This window comes from Copadichromis virginalis, linkage group LG1 (assembly GCF_057382275.1).
Source record: "Copadichromis virginalis isolate Kocher_CV1m ecotype Utaka linkage group LG1, C_Virginalis_male_GT1.1, whole genome shotgun sequence".
Taxonomy (NCBI): domain Eukaryota; kingdom Metazoa; phylum Chordata; class Actinopteri; order Cichliformes; family Cichlidae; genus Copadichromis; species Copadichromis virginalis.
Window position 1 is genome coordinate 41243918 of NC_140618.1, and position 19492 is coordinate 41263409.

The 19492-nt window shown below is 40.0% G+C and overlaps 1 protein-coding gene across 1 annotated transcript in view; it reads right to left on the reverse strand.

The window, feature by feature from the left end:
- Positions 1–18635, reverse strand: part of cemip (cell migration inducing hyaluronidase 1) — a 153000-nt gene extending 134365 nt beyond the window's left edge. Inside the window, exon 1 of the mRNA XM_085463370.1 lies at positions 18554–18635. The gene's annotated coding sequence lies outside the window, so the exon portion shown is untranslated. The remainder of the gene's footprint in view (positions 1–18553) is intronic.
- Positions 18636–19492: the final 857 nt, after the last annotated feature.

Here is a 19492-nt window from a genome sequence, read left to right on the forward strand (position 1 = left end):
GCAGGTGCCCTAACACAGGCATCTGTAGCCAAAAAGCATTTGCTAAGCCTCATCTACTACTATAAGTCATTAAAAGTGACCTATTTACTGTTTGTGCACTATTAGAGCCTTTAGCGTTTGTAATGGATTATCTAATACTATGGTTTGTGTGTGGCACTGACCATCCAAGAAGTTTCTTTTGGTGAGTGAAATTCTTATTAGTCAGTTACTAAACACAATTTACCTGTGCTGCACCCATACAGTTTACACAGATCCATGAAAGCACAACAATCTGCTTTGTTACGTCCCCACATGAAAGCTAGGCGAAGAGGGTGGGGGACAGTAACAGTTGGATCCGGGTCGAAATGAAAGGGACGCCAGGCAGAGGTGTTTAACACAAAATAAATCTTTATTATAATTAATTAACCCAATAATCATATAAGCAGTAACAACAGAAAGAGACAGCAACGCTGCTTTAATGATAAATTAGACAGGCCAACCCAAAGAGATGGTGACCGCTTCAGCTAAGAAAACAACTATAAGGATTCAACAGAAAAAGACAGCAACGCTGCTATTAGCAATAACCAGGAAGGCCAAACCAAGTAATGGAGGCCGCCGTCACTTAAGCAAAACCACTGCTCAGTTGAGTTACTCACAACAAGCCACGCACGGTGGGGCTGGTCACACACACACAGCAGGCCTTTTCCACACCTAGACCAGAAGCACACCCTGACCAGCACAGTGGAAATCCACCAGAAGCCTCTCCCACACCCACACTGCTCTCCTCCAGCTTATATCACCTCTGGAGGGTAATTGGTGATAAACGAGGGCAGATGGTGTGTCCTAAAGGAGAATGCAGGGGCAGAGAGAAACAAGGGGAGGGGCAAGAAAGAAGGAGGAGGAGAGGACAACACCACGTCCACACACTCCCACATCCTCACAGGATGTAACAGCTTTATTTAATGAGAGGCTAAGTGCCACTATATTAAAAAAACTATGATGCACTGTGTGTGGATTCTGTGCGATGGTAGCTCTTCTGAAGGAGCCAGGTCTTTGATCCCATTTTGTTCTCCTTCCTTTGAACTCTTTTGGTTGTACCAACCACAGCCTATCAAAAACATCCGAGAAGACCTATGACTTCATGCAATCCCACTTTGGTGCCTAATGTATCCACTCCCTTGACAAGTTACAAGATGATTGATGTGATTAATACTGACCTCTTGGTGTTTTTAATTATGTGACTATCAGTAAAGCCTACATTAAACTCTGTTGTGAACACAGACACGCACACCAGGAGACCAAACAGCCAGGTAGTCAATCCTGTTATATTGACATCTGCTGCATGAGGAGCAAGTGTAGTTGGTGCATTATAAATTCTTTAAAACGAGTCTGTGCAGTCACAAAAAACAGGCAGGCATCCGGATATCCACTTGGAACCTTGCACTAACCTTCTGATTAGGGCTGAACGATTATGGAAAATAATCTAATTGCGATTTTTTGCCCCAATATTGCGATTGCGATGCGATATGCGATTATTTTTTAAGGTCTTTGTCTTCTGTATTATTAAACAAAGACAAGCAATACATCATATAGTATGGCCAATACTATATTACATTAATTTTAAACTGTTCTTTCCTGGAAGACAGACCTCTGTTATGATGACATGAGGTGATGCATGAACTGATGACTGACATTTTTATTTAACTTCTTCAATCACAACAGTATATTTGAACATACACAATAGTTTATTTTTAGCTTACAAACATCTGAGCATAAAGTGCTGACAAGGAACCCTGGTGTAAACATTAAAATGAAAGTCAGTACAATGTGCAGATTGCAGAAATATACATAAAAAAAATCAGTGGCTTTACCACACTCAGTTTTTCGACATCTGTGAACTACTAGACAGTCATTCAATTAAAAAATAATATTAAATAAATAAAACTAATAAATAAAAAATACACACATCTTACTGATCTCTGCAGTCAGTAACATTACACATAAAGTGCAAACATAATAGCAATTGTATAAACACACACACAAACACGCCATTAAAATTTAAAGGCGTGAAATTGGACGGTCTAGTTCAGATTAGCGTCGCCGCTGTCTCGGTGGAGTTTAATAAACTCGGCCGTCTGCTTCTTGCTATCTAAAATATAACCAGACACTGGTGTAAATTCTCGACTGTCTCATACTTCTGTTTAATAAGTTTTCTGTTTGACGTTTAGTCAGCTGTGTGAAAACCAAGGAGGAACCCACCCGGGGGATTAATAAAGTTTTATTTTATCTAATCTAATAACTTTAATCTCAGCCAAACCGATTTACTCACGAACAAACAAAACACTGAAAAAAGCCCAACAATAACATTTTTAGGTTGTCTAAGTGACTTATATATTACATTTAACCCGAGCAGCGAAACTCCGCGGTGATCTGAAAATGATGTGCCGGGAGTTGTGCCGTTCTCGGCCGCATCAGTAACCCTCGAGCTCCCGGCTAGCTGTCGAGCTGGTGGGTAGCAGACGCCTCTGAAAACGTCGAAGCACTTTTGCAAATATGGGATATCTTGATAAACCGAGCAGATATTCGATGTTTACACAACTACTTTCTCGCCTGAAAATATGTTAAAAGTTTATTTTGTGACCCAGAAAGATTAGTATGAGTAATTTTAAAACTTAGTAGTGGCCGCCATTGTTGGAAACTGGAGTTTGGCTGGGCCGCGCTATGAATTCTGGGATATGGTAGTAATTTGGACAGCCTTCGGCGCGTCGCTGTGACGTAATCGGTCTACAAACGCGGCCTCAGGAGGATGCAGCCCATGAATTTGGACATGTCCAGAGTATAATCGCAGCCTTTGCGGTTAGAAAATTGCACTTGATCATGTCGCGATATTATCGCAAATGCGATATATCGTTCAGCCCTACTTCTGATGACACCATTTACATCACTGGGACCCAAGCAGACTTGCAGATGTGGAAAGTATAATCGCTGCTTAAGACTGAATGAAATACAGAGCACATTCCCCAATCCAACATTTGGTTGTTTCAGTGCATGTTATAAAACTTAAATGGATGCAAAAAAATCACAAAAATAACAACAACTAGGTCAGATCCACACATGACACAGTAATAGCAGACCAGTTTCCTTTTATAGCAAAGCAGCTGACAGATTCTTGGTTTTAGGTGCTAGCAGCAACAACTCAGCATCTTCTGGGACGTATTCTGGCATCCTGCCACAATTTACAGAGCAAACAACAGACAGCGTACAGCAAACAATAGGCAGAAGATAAATGTGTGAGCACATAACAGGCAGTCCTCAAAGTGAAGCATTTCTCCCCAGGCAAAGAACAAATCGCAGGTTCAGTTATTCCAGTCAGTGTGAAGATCAGCCTCTGTTCAAACAGCCATCGTCAGCATGTTTGTGTAAAACAGGTCAGAGTGGGAAACCACAATTCATCATCATTTGTGTACAGTTTTAAGGGCTTAATAATCATCACACATTTACTAGAACTCAGTGCTGTATGGTGACTTTTACATAAAGGCAAGCAGAGACAATCCCCCATCCCCCTATGGACAAACTAAAACATCTTCCTCCACCATTTAACCAGATAAACTGCATCAGATTACAACAAAAAGAACGACATCAGAGCCCATTATAACTGTCACAGATCGAACTGTGAAAAGTGCCTTCTATATAACATTTATACACATTTAATGGGCTGCATTAGAGAGCAATTTGGGGATCATTATCTTGCCCAAGGATACTTTGGCATGCTGGAGCAGCCAGGGCTCACCACCAACCTTCCAATCAGTGGATAACCTGCTCTACCTCCTGAGCTCCAGCCACCCTGAGATTTAGTGTCTGGACACTTGTGTGGTTACTGTTATGCAATTGTACACACACACACACACGCACGCACGCACACACACACACACACACACACACATATACACACACACAGAGGTGCAGCTGTGCACGCCTACAAATATCGACTGTCTGGTTTGGTAATCCCCTGCACTCTTAGGTGACAGCAGAGAAAGAAATTATCTGTGAGAGACAGAGAGACAAGAGTGCAACAGAACCATGGTTCAACTACCTCAAGTAGTTTGACAAATTACTGCGAAAGGCTAAGTAAATATGACACTGAATATGTTATTTAGGGAGTATTCTTATTATAAGAGATTAAATCCAAATTAGCCCAGAAGGACATAGTAAGTCCAAAAACATCCATGACAAATAGCAAGGCAAGTTTTACAATAAGAATGAAGTTGTAACCTGGCTATTTTCTAACAGAGAGTAATAGACTGAAGTCTGTGAGATAGTTAAGGCAGTCAGCTGGAGCTGTGTTGCATCAAAAACATGTAAGATCTGAGCGCAACCAGGCTGAACAAGAGAGAAAAATCATGTGATGGTGTGAAGTGTGAAGAAACACACACATTTGCTCTTGAGTCAAAAGGAGCTGTAGAGTTATTTTTTGCTTTGGGATCCCCAAATGGTTTTCCCAATCACCCAATTACTTATCAATTTACCCAGTAGCAAGATTTCCAAAATCTAACATTCTTGCAATCAAAACAGATGTGATTAAAATCTTTGGATTTGAGTGATTTCACCCGCTCCTCACATACGCTCATATAAACCTAAAGGTTATAAGTGTATAGAACACAAATCTTGCTTAATGTAGCAGAAAGTGTAGCAAATATTAACAAATAGCTAATCTGGTTTTATTTAATTATTAGTCTTGTGTGGTGGAATCAATTTTTTATTTTTATTTTTCCAATTCATCTGCGTTAACTTGTTAGCCCGTTTCAACGAGTTTATGCGTTAACGCTGACAGCACTACTTATTTCACACGCCAATAAAAATATAAATGGGCCATTAAAGCCACTGACCTAAGGATTGTTAGGTTGGACATTGAATTATAATTAATATTAAATAACATCTACACCATCATAAGTTCTTTTAAAACAGCACAAAAATTTGCCTCCTATAATGTCAGAAGTGCTTCCAAGAAGACTAAATAAAGAACAGTAAAGGTAATTTTTTATGCCTCACTTTAGATTGTATATATATTAGAGCTGGGCGATATATCGAGTTTTTTAAAAATATCAATATATTTTTATACGAGATATAAGATGTGACAATATCGTTTATATCGATATAGACTATGTTACGTTATAATTATACTTGTGGAGCCGCAAATTTGCCTCTCTTTCGTCCACTTTTGTCTTTACGCAACGTTACTCGACCTCGCCTCTCCTTCACTGAACACAACTCCCCCTCCTCCCCCATGGCTTCACCTGCAGGCAGCGACAAGGTGGACACGGCAAATCTGCGTTAACGAGTTACTGCGCATCGCCCCGTGCGTGGGGCTGGACGGCGTCAACATGTTAACAAGCTAACGAGCTAACCCCGCTAACGCCATGCAGCCCAGAGGGGCTGCACAGCCTAAAATCCTTTCATTCTCTCAAAAGTTGACAGCGCGCCTTTTGTATGAATTCTGGTTGTGCTTGATGGCCGTGAACCGATTTTATGTGGAACACGGCGCTCAGCAATCTGTCAAAAATGTTTTAGTACGACTTTGGTCAGCTACGGAGCTGCACCGCTTGATGGATTGTCGGAGCATTACGGCTGAGCCTGGCGGAGTGATACGTACTGTGCTTCAACGTAATATTACCGTATTGTGTGTGTATAAGGACCATAAATGGCACCTGTTAAGAGACGTGGTTACGAAGTGGATTTCAAACTCCAGGCTGTCAGTCACGCAGTACAAGTTGGGAACAGAGCAGCTGTGAAATCTTTGTTATTACGCTCAGCGTCTTTTAGTTTACATTCTGACTGCACAGTGGTGAGCTCTTTGTTATGCACAAAAACAACAGTTTTCTTTTATTTATGGAGCATTATTATTTAATAAATGCTCATAATTTATTTTTGAGTAGTTTTTTTCATGTACATCTATACTGTGTGGACGACCTGTAGATAGAGGAACATTTTCAGTTCGTCTTCCAACGTCTGGTGGGTCTTATGAATACAAAATACTACTGCTGTGACTAAGAGGATGTTTGAACCGACAATTCACACAACAGTAAAGAAAATAGGTTCTCTCAGTACCCTCAGAAATATCTCTAATATGCCTCGCTGAGCATCTATTTACCCAGTTTTTGAGATACAATGTGTTTCTAAACATCTCCTTTTTCCTGAAACTGCAGAATCGACATTTCAGTGTTTAAAACACAAAAATGTAGAGAACAAATTACCTTTAATAGTCCCATATATTTCTTGATAAAATTTGGTAAAATCCCATTAGTACAAAAAAATGTAATTAACATTGCTGTAACACAGTTGCAGCACTAGAATATGTTGTGGGCGGGGCACAGCTCAAAGATCATGAGTCAGGTTCCATATGGGTCAAAGCACAACTCACCTGACATCTGACCCATATTAGGACTTGAGTTGAGTAATTCAGATCTACACTGCCAATCAAATATAATAACAAGTGACAACATTTGGAAAACTTTCAATCTGGATCGTTCATTTAACATTTAATTTCTAAACTCTGTATCATTCCTCAAATTATCATTTCATGTGTAATTTTGTAATTTAGCCTCTATGCACCACCAAACTTTCAGCTTTAGTTTAGGAAGTTTAAGTACTGAATTACCTGTTTTGCAATACAGCAAGTTTTACAAATAGAGCCTCAACATTAAGCAAGAGCAAGCAGCAAGAGTCCTGACAGGGACTAGAAAGAGAGAGCATATTTCTCCTGTTTTGGCTTCCCTTCATTGGCTTCCTGTTAAATCCAGAATTGAATTCAAAATCCTGCTCCTCACATACAAGGTCTTAAATAATCAGGCCCCATCTTATCTTAATGACCTTGTAGTACCATATCACCCTATTAGAGCACTTCGCTCTCGCTCTGCAGGCCTACTTGTTGTTCCTAGAGTATTTAAAAGTAGAATGGGAGGGAGAGCCTTCAGTTTTCAGGCCCCTCTTCTGTGGAACCAGCTTCCAGTTTGGATTCGGGAGACAGACACTATCTCTACTTTCAAGATTAGGCTTAAAACTTTCCTTTTTTCTAAAGCATATAGTTAGGGCTGGACCAGGTGATCCTGAATCCTCCCTTAGTTATGCTGCAATAGACTTAGGCTGCCGGGGGATTCCCATGATGCATTGAGTTTTTCCTTTCCAGTCACCTTTCTCACTCACTATGTATTAACAGACCTCTCTGCATTGAATCATATCTGTTATTAACCTCTGTCTCTCTTCCACAGCATGTCTTTTATCCTGTCTTCCTTCTCTCACCCCAACCGGTCGCAGCAGATGGCCGCCCCTCCCTGAGCCTGGTTCTGCCGGAGGTTTCTTCCTGTTAAAAGGGAGTTTTTCCTTCCCACTGTCGCCAAAGTGCTTGCTCATAGGGGGTCATATGATTGTTGGGTTTTTCTCTGTATCTATGAAGCGCCTTGAGGCGACTTTTGTTGTGATTTGGCGCTATATAAATAAAATTGAATTGAATTGAATTGAACATTAAATGGACAAACTAGCATAATTTAAATTGTAAAGAATTTTGTTAATAATACTTGGATAAAAATCTTTTGAAGCCAATGACTACCTGAAGTCTGGAATTCATTACATTATAAATGCTGCATTTTCTCCCATTAAATACTCTCAGGCTTTTACTACCCATACATTCAGTTTCTTCTTGTGTGGGGGTCTTTGTGGCCCCCAACTGCACATTTCTTCTGAATGTGAGCAGAAACTTTACATCCTATTACTTCTGTCAGCAGTCACATCATCAATAAACACAAGTTAGCCAGCTCCACTAGCAACCACAAACAAATGTCCAAACAAATGGCTGTAAATATTGTCCTCACTCTACCACAAGTTTATTTGAGATCGGAGACCTTGCTTGGTCAATAAGGGAATATAAATTACTAATAGCTATGAAAAGACAACACTGTCACTGTCCATAAGATGTTAAGGATGTCTAAGACATAGGGTAGCTAATGAGCTATTACATGCTTATATGTGGTACAGATGGATCCAACCATCTCTCCATCCAAATCAGGTTTGCAGGAGCCCATCCCAGCTGCCACTGGGCAAAAGGCAGAGATTAATAATAACTAATCATTACATTTGTTTTTATATCACAAAGATTGTTGAGTGAAAATCAACTGCCTCAATCATACTAGTCCACTGCTATGCACACATGCGCGTGTAGATTAGCCAGCTTTGGGTCATGGCAAAGACGGAGAGCTGAATAAACCTGTTTTTGTTTATTGGCTAAAGTTTTAATAACGGATTGGTTGCAACAAAGTCTTCCACAAATATACTGCAAACATTCCTACTGTCCCTTTAACATGACAATCTACCAACAAATGAGAACAGACAAAGATTTTAAATCAATTCTTGCAATACAAAGCATAGGAAGTTAAATCTGTTGGTGCTGCTGGTGAATATGAGGAGATTAAAGTTAATTAACTAAAGCCTGGACCAGCTGGAAAAGACAAACAGGATTAGTGTTTATGTGGTGGTGATGATGTGAAGGTGATATTCTTTTCTGATAAACAATCACATCATCAGGTGCAGGGAGGCATCCTCTAATATGAAAATGCAGGAGTCTCTCAGGTCGACGTCAAAGCTGTTTTAGATAGAGTAAGTACATCAGAAGATGTAAGAGACCATAATGCATCCGTGAATCTGGCAGTGGTGAGCCGTTGGGAGGAATCTAAAAATAGGAATAAATCAAAACCTACAAAAGTAAAGCGATCTCTCTTTCCTTTAATCTCAGACAGCAACTGTCATAAAGCTCCTTGCCCATTTGAATTCATCCTTTACATTATAGCTATTTTGTGGCTACAATTGTCTATTTTCACTGAAAGCTCAGCTTATTTTGTGCTCATTGAGGACTAGGGCTGAACGATATATCGCATTTGCGATAATATCGCGACATGATCAAGTGCAATTTTCTAACCGCAAAGGCTGCGATTATACTGCGATTATAAGGCTGTCCAAATTACTACCATATCCCAGAATTCATAGCGCGGCCCAGCCAAACTCCAGTTTCCAACAATGGCGGCCGCTACTAAGTTTTAAAATTACTCATACTAATCTTTCTGGGTCACAAAATAAACTTTTAACATATTTTCAGGTGAGAAAGTAGCTGTGTAAACATCAAATATCTGCTCGGTTTATCAAGATATCCCATATTTGCAAAAGTGCTTCAACGTTTTCAGAGGCGTCTGCTACCCACCAGCTCGACAGCTAGCCGGGAGCTCGAGGGTTACTGATGTGGCCGAGAACGGCACAACTCCCGGCACATCATTTTCAGATCACCGCGGAGTTTCGCTGCTCGGGTTAAACGTAATATATAAGTCACTTAGACAACCTAAAAATGTTATTGTTGGGCTTTTTTCAGTGTTTTGTTTGTTCGTGAGTAAATCGGTTTGGCTGAGATTAAAGTTATTAGATTAGATAAAATAAAACTTTATTAATCCCCCGGGTGGGTTCCTCCTTGGTTTTCACACAGCTGACTAAACGTCAAACAGAAAACTTATTAAACAGAAGTATGAGACAGTCGAGAATTTACACCAGTGTCTGGTTATATTTTAGATAGCAAGAAGCAGACGGCCGAGTTTATTAAACTCCACCGAGACAGCGGTGACGCTAATCAGAACTAGACCGTCCAATTTCACGCCTTTAAACTTTAAAGGCGTGTTTGTGTGTGTGTTTATACAATTGCTATTATGTTTGCACTTTATGTGTAATGTTACTGACTGCAGAGATCAGTAAGATGTGTGTATTTTTTATTTATTAGTTTTATTTATTTAATATTATTTTTTAATTGAATGACTGTCTAGTAGTTCACAGATGTCGAAAAACTGAGTGTGGTAAAGCCACTGATTTTTTTTTATGTATATTTCTGCAATCTGCACATTGTACTGACTTTCATTTTAATGTTTACACCAGGGTTCCTTGTCAGCACTTTATGCTCAGATGTTTGTAAGCTAAAAATAAACTATTGTGTATGTTCAAATATACTGTTGTGATTGAAGAAGTTAAATAAAAATGTCAGTCATCAATTCATGCATCACCTCATGTCATCATAACAGAGGTCTGTCTTCCAGGAAAGAACAGTTTAAAATTTATGTAATATAGTATTGGCCATACTATATGATGTATTGCTTGTCTTTGTTTAATAATACAGAAGACAAAGACCTTAAAAAATAATCGCATATCGCATCGCAATCGCAATATTGGGGCAAAAAATCGCAATTAGATTATTTTCCATAATCGTTCAGCCCTATTGAGGACTGTAGCTCTCTCTGTTATACGAGTGTGTCTGCCTCCAATTAACAATGACTGAAGCTGGGCGAGCCGAGCGGCCAGCAGCTTGTTCAAAGTTATGGTCTGTGCTTCATACACATCAAGTAATTAGCAAGTACAAAAACGTCAGTGATTTAGCATCATAACAGATAAGTTTCATCTTGCTTCTCTACACATGTTAATAACTCCTTTGGTACATTAACAAGGAACTCTCTGAAAGGGGACGGCACTTCTGACCACATCCGTAAAATAGGAAAGTTGACCAAGTTCAGGCTCAGCGGTACGTTTAAGTTAGCATGTAAAAGAATGTCTGAATGCAGCACTTTTAACCAGCCGTTTTACCAACACGCCACTTTCAAATTTCATTCATATTCTGAACGCCTCCGAAGAAACTGACAGAACCATATCACACTTTCCTCAAGCCTTTTAATTTAGCTGATTTTCTTGTTAATATATTTTAATATAAACGTGCATACCAGACTTCTGAGCATATAAGCAGCTTTTTTAGAGACATGTGGTCCTCACAGGAAAGCCACTGCAAACATGATTTATTAACATGATGCTGAACATCGAATGAAATATAAAGTTTTTAAAATGACTCTCATCTCATGCAGCAGTTATATTAATCCATTTGCCACAGATGAAGAACATTTTTCTGCAGAATACTCATAATCACGATTTTCCACTAAGTTTTATGTCTAGTGAGGCATTTTATTTTTATATACACTCTAAGGGGAATCGTGACAAGGATGGTAGGACGTCAACCACAGTGAAAAATCAGAAGAAGAAAAGACCGTAATCATCACAACACGGGCAGTTCCACGCAAAACTCTGAGAGCAATGGGAAGAAGGAAGGTGAGAGTTAGTGAGTGAGCGAGCAGCCATCAGGAAGATGCACAGATATAGTGAAGAATCTGCACAGAGACCTAAGGCAAAAGTCTGAGGAAGGCAAACAAACCACCACCCAGGGTGGAGCGAGGCCTTTCTTTTTTATACATGATGGATCTGAAGGTTTTATCATTGAAGCTTTAATGACCATCTTTAAAGCTTCAGTGTGAGGGAGCATAAATTATTGATCTAGCAGGCAGTACATTTCTTTCTCTCTCACTTGCTGCATGTTTCACCTTGTTCTGTTGCAGCTCGTTCACTTCAGTGAATTTAGACTGTAAATGAAATATTACAATAACTACATGAGAGCAACAGAATAAATTGGTGTTCATTACAAAGCAAAATTGAATTTCCACAATATAGCAAAGCACCAAGGATAACAAAGAGCTTGAATGGGCCATTAATAAATTAATGGCTAGAATAATATTTCTGTGCACATCTGGTGAGCAGGTGCTAGTTTGTAGCAAGACAGTCTTTGTTGTTCAAAATAATCTGCTCGTCAGCCATTTATCAACCTGCTGTATGTATGTGTCCAATATATTCTGGAAACTTCTGGAAGTCCTTTCTTAGTCTACAAAGGTAAATTGAATATTGCAACTCAAAAAGTGGATAAACAAAAATTCCATTGGGTGTATGCTACACTACACCCTTTTCTCAGTACTTTGATCTAAATTGGGCTCCTGAGATCCAAACAAAAAGGGTGTGGCATACGTGTGTGTGTGTGTGTGTGTGTGTGTGTGTGTGTGTCTAATTTCAGCACCAGCTTTTAAGCTGCTGAATGTGCATTTTAGGCAGCAGAGGCACGTGCACACGCAGGTTGAGGTGGATCTCTCTCTGTATTCTGTCTGTCTGGATCACATCATCCACAAAAATAACAGGCTTGCACACAAAGCCAAAATAGCTGTCTGTTACAATGCCAGGGCAATGCCTGGAATCAATTTATACCCAGTTGTTCATGCAAGCTTCTCATTGCATGTCATTAAGAACATGGACTGGGTGGAGGTGCTTTAAGTCAGGGTGATCCAGCTTCTGTTGCAGACTACAAAGTCCAGACAAGAAAGGAGCCAATCTAAACAATTTCACATCAAATTAAGAAACTGATGGAAGCATCAAGGGTATAAAAAAAAAGACAAAAAGGATCAAAAGCTTTTGTCTTTGTCACTTCATTTATGAATACGACGTTCTTCTTAAAAATATACCAGAGGAGAAAGCAAAGAGAAGTACAGCTGACAGGCCTGACTGGAAGGGAGAGAAATTTTCCTCTTTCAGTTGAGGCTAAAAAGCTGATGGTTTCCTCAAGTAAACTGTGGCCTTTGGCTGCCGGCCCAGTCATGCACGGCAGTAGCGCTTTGCCAGTTCTTCCCACTGACTATACGTCGTTGACTGTGTGTGTGGAAAGTAAATGTTTTTTTTCCCCTGCCAACAGTTGTGTTCCTCACTTTGGAAATGGAATGCTTACAGTAGACATAATACAAGAGAAGCCAGAGATTGCAGACATATTTGTGTGTGTGTGTGTGTGTGTGTGTGTGTGTGTGTGTGTGTGTGTGTGTGTGTGTGTGTGTGTGTGTGTGTGTGTGTGTTTTCTTACTCACTTGCTATGAGAAATGCGATTCTGAGATCTTAAGACTAGTTCAAGTACAGCTCTATGAACATTTTTTAAAGGGCATTTCTACAAGTATCGTCACGAACAAGGTGAAAACATGCTGTATTGCTTTTAGATTCTATTTTACATTATATACATTATAAGTGAAATACATGAATAAATCAAATGAACATAAAGTTATACCACCAAGCTTGCAATTCCCTCTGAACACAAGCAAGAGTTTAGTCAGAAATAAGATAAGATAGAACTTTATTAATCCCTCGGGTGGGTTCCTCTGGGAAATTCGATTTCCAAAAAAGCACAGCACCGACAGAAGTTACAGTTACAGAATATCATATATATATATATATATATATATATATATATACACACACACACATACACACACATATATAAATACAGAGACAAATATAAATAAAATATACGAAGGGGATAAATAGAATAAATAGGAATTAAAATAAAAATACAAGTGAAATAGCCATGGACTAAGAGAGAAAAGCAAACTTTTTCAAAGACAAGATTGTTTTTCTCAGAAAAGCAGAAGCGAATGAAAGTAGGAAAGAATATTTTTGGTGGGTGAACTGTGAGCTGACAAAGCCAAATCTGAAATTTGAGTGTGTCCACTGTAGCAGTGTGCTGTATACAGGTAACACTGAGAAACGAATGCTAGTTTAGGAAAAGAACTCAAGCTACCCTCATTTCAGCCTGATGTCTTGTACTTTTAACAGGTCTGTAGGCTTTCTGAAGGTCTTTCTAAACATAATCTGCCACTTCACTCATATTTAGTCCAGTCCTTGTATCTAAACATTTTCAGAGGAATGTCTTTTGTTGTTCGTTTGCTACTTATTACTGACCACTGAAGAATACAAAAGGCTCCTAACATCCTAAAGAATGAAACAGTGTCGTGTCCACACATAACAACTTAGCAAAGAACCAATTTTAAATTGTATTTTTAAGCACTTTGTCACGAGCAGCCTGTCACAAAAAACATAATTTGTTTACATTTCTTCATTTGAATCTATGAATCTTGAATCTTACTGCTGCACCAAGAAGGTGATTCCCAAAGAGCTACTACCTACAAACTGTTGGCATGTATCTACTAGGGCTGGGCCATATTATACCGTTCACGGTAATACCAGTATAATGTTAGGCAACGATAGGAAAATGAAATATCGCGATAGAATGGGAGTAAAACGCGCATGCGCAGTGCCTTTGTTTTCATACGCACATGGCCGATTGTTGAGTGAAACAGATGAACCAGAATTGGTTTGTAAAAATGGTGCAACTTCAGTGATGTGGAACTGGTTTGGTGTTTGTCCGTCAGATACACAACAAAGCACATTTTTTTGCAGAACATGCAAGCGGCCGTTGTTATTGTCGTATTTGTCGGACTAAGATGCTCTTAAATCTGGGAATAATCTGGGTCCTAAACTCCGTATGCTTCAGGTCAAACAACACTGCAGCATCACTTAGAGTTAAAAACTGTCTAAATTCTTTCATCTTTAATAAAACGATCAGCATTGCTGCTTTACGAGGTGTAACTATAAAGTTTAACTTCCAGGCATCCATGAAAACAAAAGTTATTACATTTAACGGAGTTAGAAGTTAGCAGGAAGCTAGCGGAAGTTAGCTCGCTAGTTTCGCTAGTTACCTAAGCATGATATAGCATGTTCTGACTGAGAGATTTCTGAAAAAAATCAAACGTACAGCTCTGCTATCACTTCCAACATAAATGAAGACAGGAAACTAAACAGCAGTGACGTTTGTAGGGTTACTGAAGTTGGGCTAGCTGGTATATAATGATGTGCTACGTGATCGCTAGCGACACAGCTATGTTAGCATAACATAAACAGTGAAGCTGGAGGACGAACACTAACACTTTTCCACTTATAAAAGTTAACGTGAAGGTTCTTCATGGTTAGAGACAAATGCAATCGCATGGCAGGATGCTGTAAACGGACCAAACTTCACAACTGAGATAATCCATCCACAATACGAGGTTAGTCATTAATATACTGCAACAACATGGGAATAGAGCAGCTGCCAGAGAATTCAACATTAAGGAATCAATGGTACAGAAGTGGAGGAAGCAAGAAGAATGAGTTTAATAAAGTTTGATTTATCTGACTGCTTTGTTTCGCTTAATGTGCCTTATAATCCCGTGCACCTTATGGTCCGAAAAATGCGTACTGCACACTGCAGTTTAATGTTGCAAAGCACCTCTTTTTAACTTCAGTGGATATTATACATGGTTATGCTCAGGACATGTCAGCCCATTTCTACTGGAAATGCCGTTTGGTTAAACTTTCAGCAAGGAATTTGCATTTGCACTGTTACATTTTTATGAAGCTTTAATGTACATAAAAACCAGCTTCTTGTTTAAGTGAATATAAATGGAAGGTTGTCTTTTTGCGCTAGTAATGTTGTGGAGTTGTATTTTGTCTCGCATCAATTATATCGTCAGTTATATCGTTATCGCAAATTTTCAAATATATATCGTGATAAATATTTTTGGCCATATCGCCCTGCTCTAGTATCTACAGCAAATGAGCAGCATCCAAAATTCATCTTCTTAAGAAACAGGGCAGGAAAAAAGACGCAGCAAAGCCCTGAAACAACACCTGACTGAAACAGAAATGGTGCCAGCGGAAAGGGCAAAAAGTTTGATGTAGTGATAAATCCAATCTTAACGTTTTTGGTTCAATTTTCAAATTCTTTGTCAGTATGTACAGAGGAGGTCAGGAAAGAGGTCCAATGAGTGTCTACAGCAATCTGTAAAAAATGGTCAGTTACTGCTACATTTTACCCAATGTGGGGGGTCTTGTCAAAATCGATGGCAATAAAAGTAGTGTGAGGTTTCAGTCCACCAAGTATCTGATTGGCAGTGGCTATGTGATACTGAAAAAGAACCACAAAAAATACAGGGTGTATGAAAAGGAATGATTTGATTTCAATGTGCTCTTTACTGCCATTCAGTGGTAATGATCGAAACGTACTGTTAGAGGGGATTTGCAAGTTTCAAGTGGTTGGCAGCGGGTAGCATAACAACAGCACTGATGGAGACATGGAACAAATTGTGTCCAGAGGCTAACACACTGAGCACTTGTAAACATTTCAAGTTTTGTATTTTAAAATTTATCACAGGTTTCACGTGTACATTACTTTAAGAAAACAGATGATTCTTTTTGATTCACCCTATAGATGTTTTCACCTGTGGTTTGGGGTAAATACCACCCTTTACCACCCCAACATTAGCCAACCTTTAGAAAACGTTTCTTTTTTAACCTATGACAGTGTACAAACAATGCAACACTTCAGCTATCAGACCATACTCCTACGTTCAACACATCACACACTGTGTCCGCTTGACTAGAAGCAGCAGCATTTCTTGAGCAAAGAACAACTGTATCAGTTCTTTGAGGCTTAAATTACATGTTGATGTAAGTGACAAACGCCTCTAGTTTAACACAGTAATTACAACAAAAGTAAAGAAGCTGGTCAGATAGTACAAAACCACAGTGTCTGTTAGAAATGAGTTGGTGGTGGGAATAAACAAAACAGTGGATTAGACCAAATTACTTCTTCCTCATTCCCAACAGAAAGTCACTGCAATGAAATATTAGTCTTTGATAGACCAAGCCGCAGCAGCTGATCCCAGACCAGTCCCTGAGGATCAGACACATCAGAGCAGCTGCCGATTCAGAAGTGATGCAAGTCTAGAATAAGAAGAAGCTCTCTGACAGCACAGACACACACAGACAAACACCAGATCTTGCAACAGCTTGTACATTTGCAAGTCAGCTATAGATGAAAGGAAATTCCACAGGCTTACACCTTCACTCGTGTAACCCGTGCTCCTAACTCCAGCTGCACAGCCCAGCACTCATCTCTCCCACTCAGCTCATTTATGTTCAAGATTTTCTACACGCCTTCATATTCTCTGCTGATATTCTGACAACCACCCCAGCCTGAGTCTCTTTTTGCTAGCACTTTAGTCAGTCTCAGTTAGTTGCATAACCATTTTTGTAAGAGCAGGCCACTCAGAACCAAATGATTTTGACAAGAATGCTACATATTGTACATATGAATGTAAACTGTGGTTTTGTATATGTATATCGAATTAATTGTTGTCCAGAGAGGATGCCGTGGTGATGACAAGTTGAACAGCACCACGATAAGACAGCAGTGAGCCACAGACAGCTCTGCAGCATCATCAGGCCAAGCACATGTTCCAAATGACTTGCACATTTTGTAGCAGAAACACTTATCAAGATTTAAAGAAGGCAGTACAGACACATGCTCAAGTAATAATTATTTGTATGTCAAAATGCTGACATGAAGACAGTGCAATAGTACGGTGTCATTAACATGGTTTTAAACTGAAATTAGTTTAATCTCATTTTGTTACAGGCTCTAAACAAAAGTGAGCTAACTAGGAACAAATAAAAAACACAGTTACATATTGATATTTGCATTAGGTTTTGAGATCTGAGCTTACTCTGAAATGATGCACCGCCTGGCTTAGATGACCCATTTGTCTTAAATTTGTGTTTGTGTATATCCAAGACATCAAACACTTACCCGAGTCATTTAACTTCTTAATGCAATACACTCTATGTTAAACAAAAACCCAATTTAATACTCGGAACTGTTTGGCTATGCTCACTATAGTTATACTACAGCTAGCGCTGGCTGTGGAGTTCCACGCATGAAAGGCTTTTGCACGTTTCTCCTGCTAATCCAGCAGCAGAAAATCTTAGTGTTACACATCAGTTTGGGAGATGGCAGTAAATTTTTCCTCTAATTTTTTTCTCCCTTTTTTTGTTTGTTTTGTTTTCTCAATGATGGCTAGCAAATGTGCATGACCACCACCTGCAGGTGGTAGCGGAATATTGCATCCAACCGTTCCATCAATTTGTTTCACATTCTTTTGTCTCACCCGTTAATGTGGTCTGACAGAGAATGTTACAAACAGTTGTTGAGTGCATGCATAGACAGAAGCTTTGGGGAGCTGTGTTTGAGAAGTTTAAACTTTAAACTACTACTCAGCTACCGCCCGGAGATTATGTAGGATGATGGTCACTACCTGTTGGAGCAGAGTGCAGAGCAGACTCCGCTTGCTTCCTCTGGTGGTGAACAGCAGCGCGGGAGTAAAACGTGCTCAAAGGTTTTTTTTTTGCTCTATTTGTGGCTGAGCTTGTAACATTCTCAGACAGACGTACTGTCACACTCTTGAGCTCAGGTTATATTTTATAGATGCTGCCCACAAATGAAGAGATGCTCCTGGCAGCATCTGAAGGCGCAGCCGCCACAGAGGACCTCTCTAAGCCCGGCTGCGTTCAGAAAGGTGCTCACCACATCACGGCCAGCATTTGTACTCTCACAGTTTCAGCCTGCGGCTTACAGCTGCACGCAGCTGGCGCGGGCTGTTTGGTGGGCAAGTTATCAGGCGTGTGCCGAATGCTGCGCGGTCCAATCAGCACCAAGTGTTCGGGAGTGCTTACCTTTGCCCGCAAGTCGTGGCAGGACGGGCAACGTGCGTTCAGCAAACCTGCCCGGACCCGCTGCTGAGTCCACCTGGTGAACTGCGATCTCCTCGGTAACACGCGATAAGCGCACTTAAAACACATTCACACGCATGTTTTTCCCTGCACACCTGTGGATCGCCGTGACCAACAAATACATAACCCCTCACCACAACCTCACCATGTACAGCTCGCCCACGCCCAGAGAGAGAGGTTAAAGAATCCGTAGACACCTACCTACCTCATACAATCCGTGTCTCGTCCCAGAGTCCGCAAAGGCGCAGGGTGGAGCAGAGCAGTGATGGAGGGAGCGCTCATGTGTCAGCCGGTGTCCCTGTCCGAGCGCATGCTGCAGAGCCGCCTCTATTTACTCCAGCTGGAAGAACGACACGCCCACTGTGCGTGTGGGTGGGTGACAGAGAGAGAAAGAGAAAGAAATTTGGAACCATGTTTACATTTTTGTCTGTTTGGAAGCGCTGTGCATGGATGTTGCCAGGATTTTTAAACTGATGTGGAAAAAAGGGTATTAGGAAAAAGTCTATAAATAAATGAAAACATATATAATAAAACGCACAGGCCACGAACTCGTACATTTATTTGTTGTAAGATGTCAATTTGTTTGAAAGCCTTCTCTGTACTGCCAGAAATCATCATCAGGAGATACTGTGTGTCCGTTTAGGTGATTTTAAGACCGCAGTAAAAAGTAATAAAATGTTCATAACTGTGCTTCACACCACAGAGAGGACTTGCATGATTAGGTCTATCTGCAAACTTCAGAACACTTCCTCCAAGTTACTGGGAAAATACATCAAAAATAAGCTGTGTAAAGATCTTTAAATGTAAAAAGAAAAAGAGAGAAAATAAAGCAGCTGACTGAAATAACTTCACATAGTATCAAAATAAAAGTCATAATACAACAATAATATAATAATATGATATAAGGACTGAATTCACCCATCCACATTGGTAAAACTGCTGAGGAACAGTCAAAAGAAAACAACAAAGAGCCCAAGGCGATGACCTGACCAGACTTCCCATATCCTAGTCTATCTGTGGATCTGTATGATGCACTGGAACAAGCTGAGGCACAGAGACCCTACCCCGCAACCAACAGGACCAGAAGGATTAACTGGCACAAGAAGGTGGGTTTGTTGCTGACTTCATTTTCATAATAAGATCT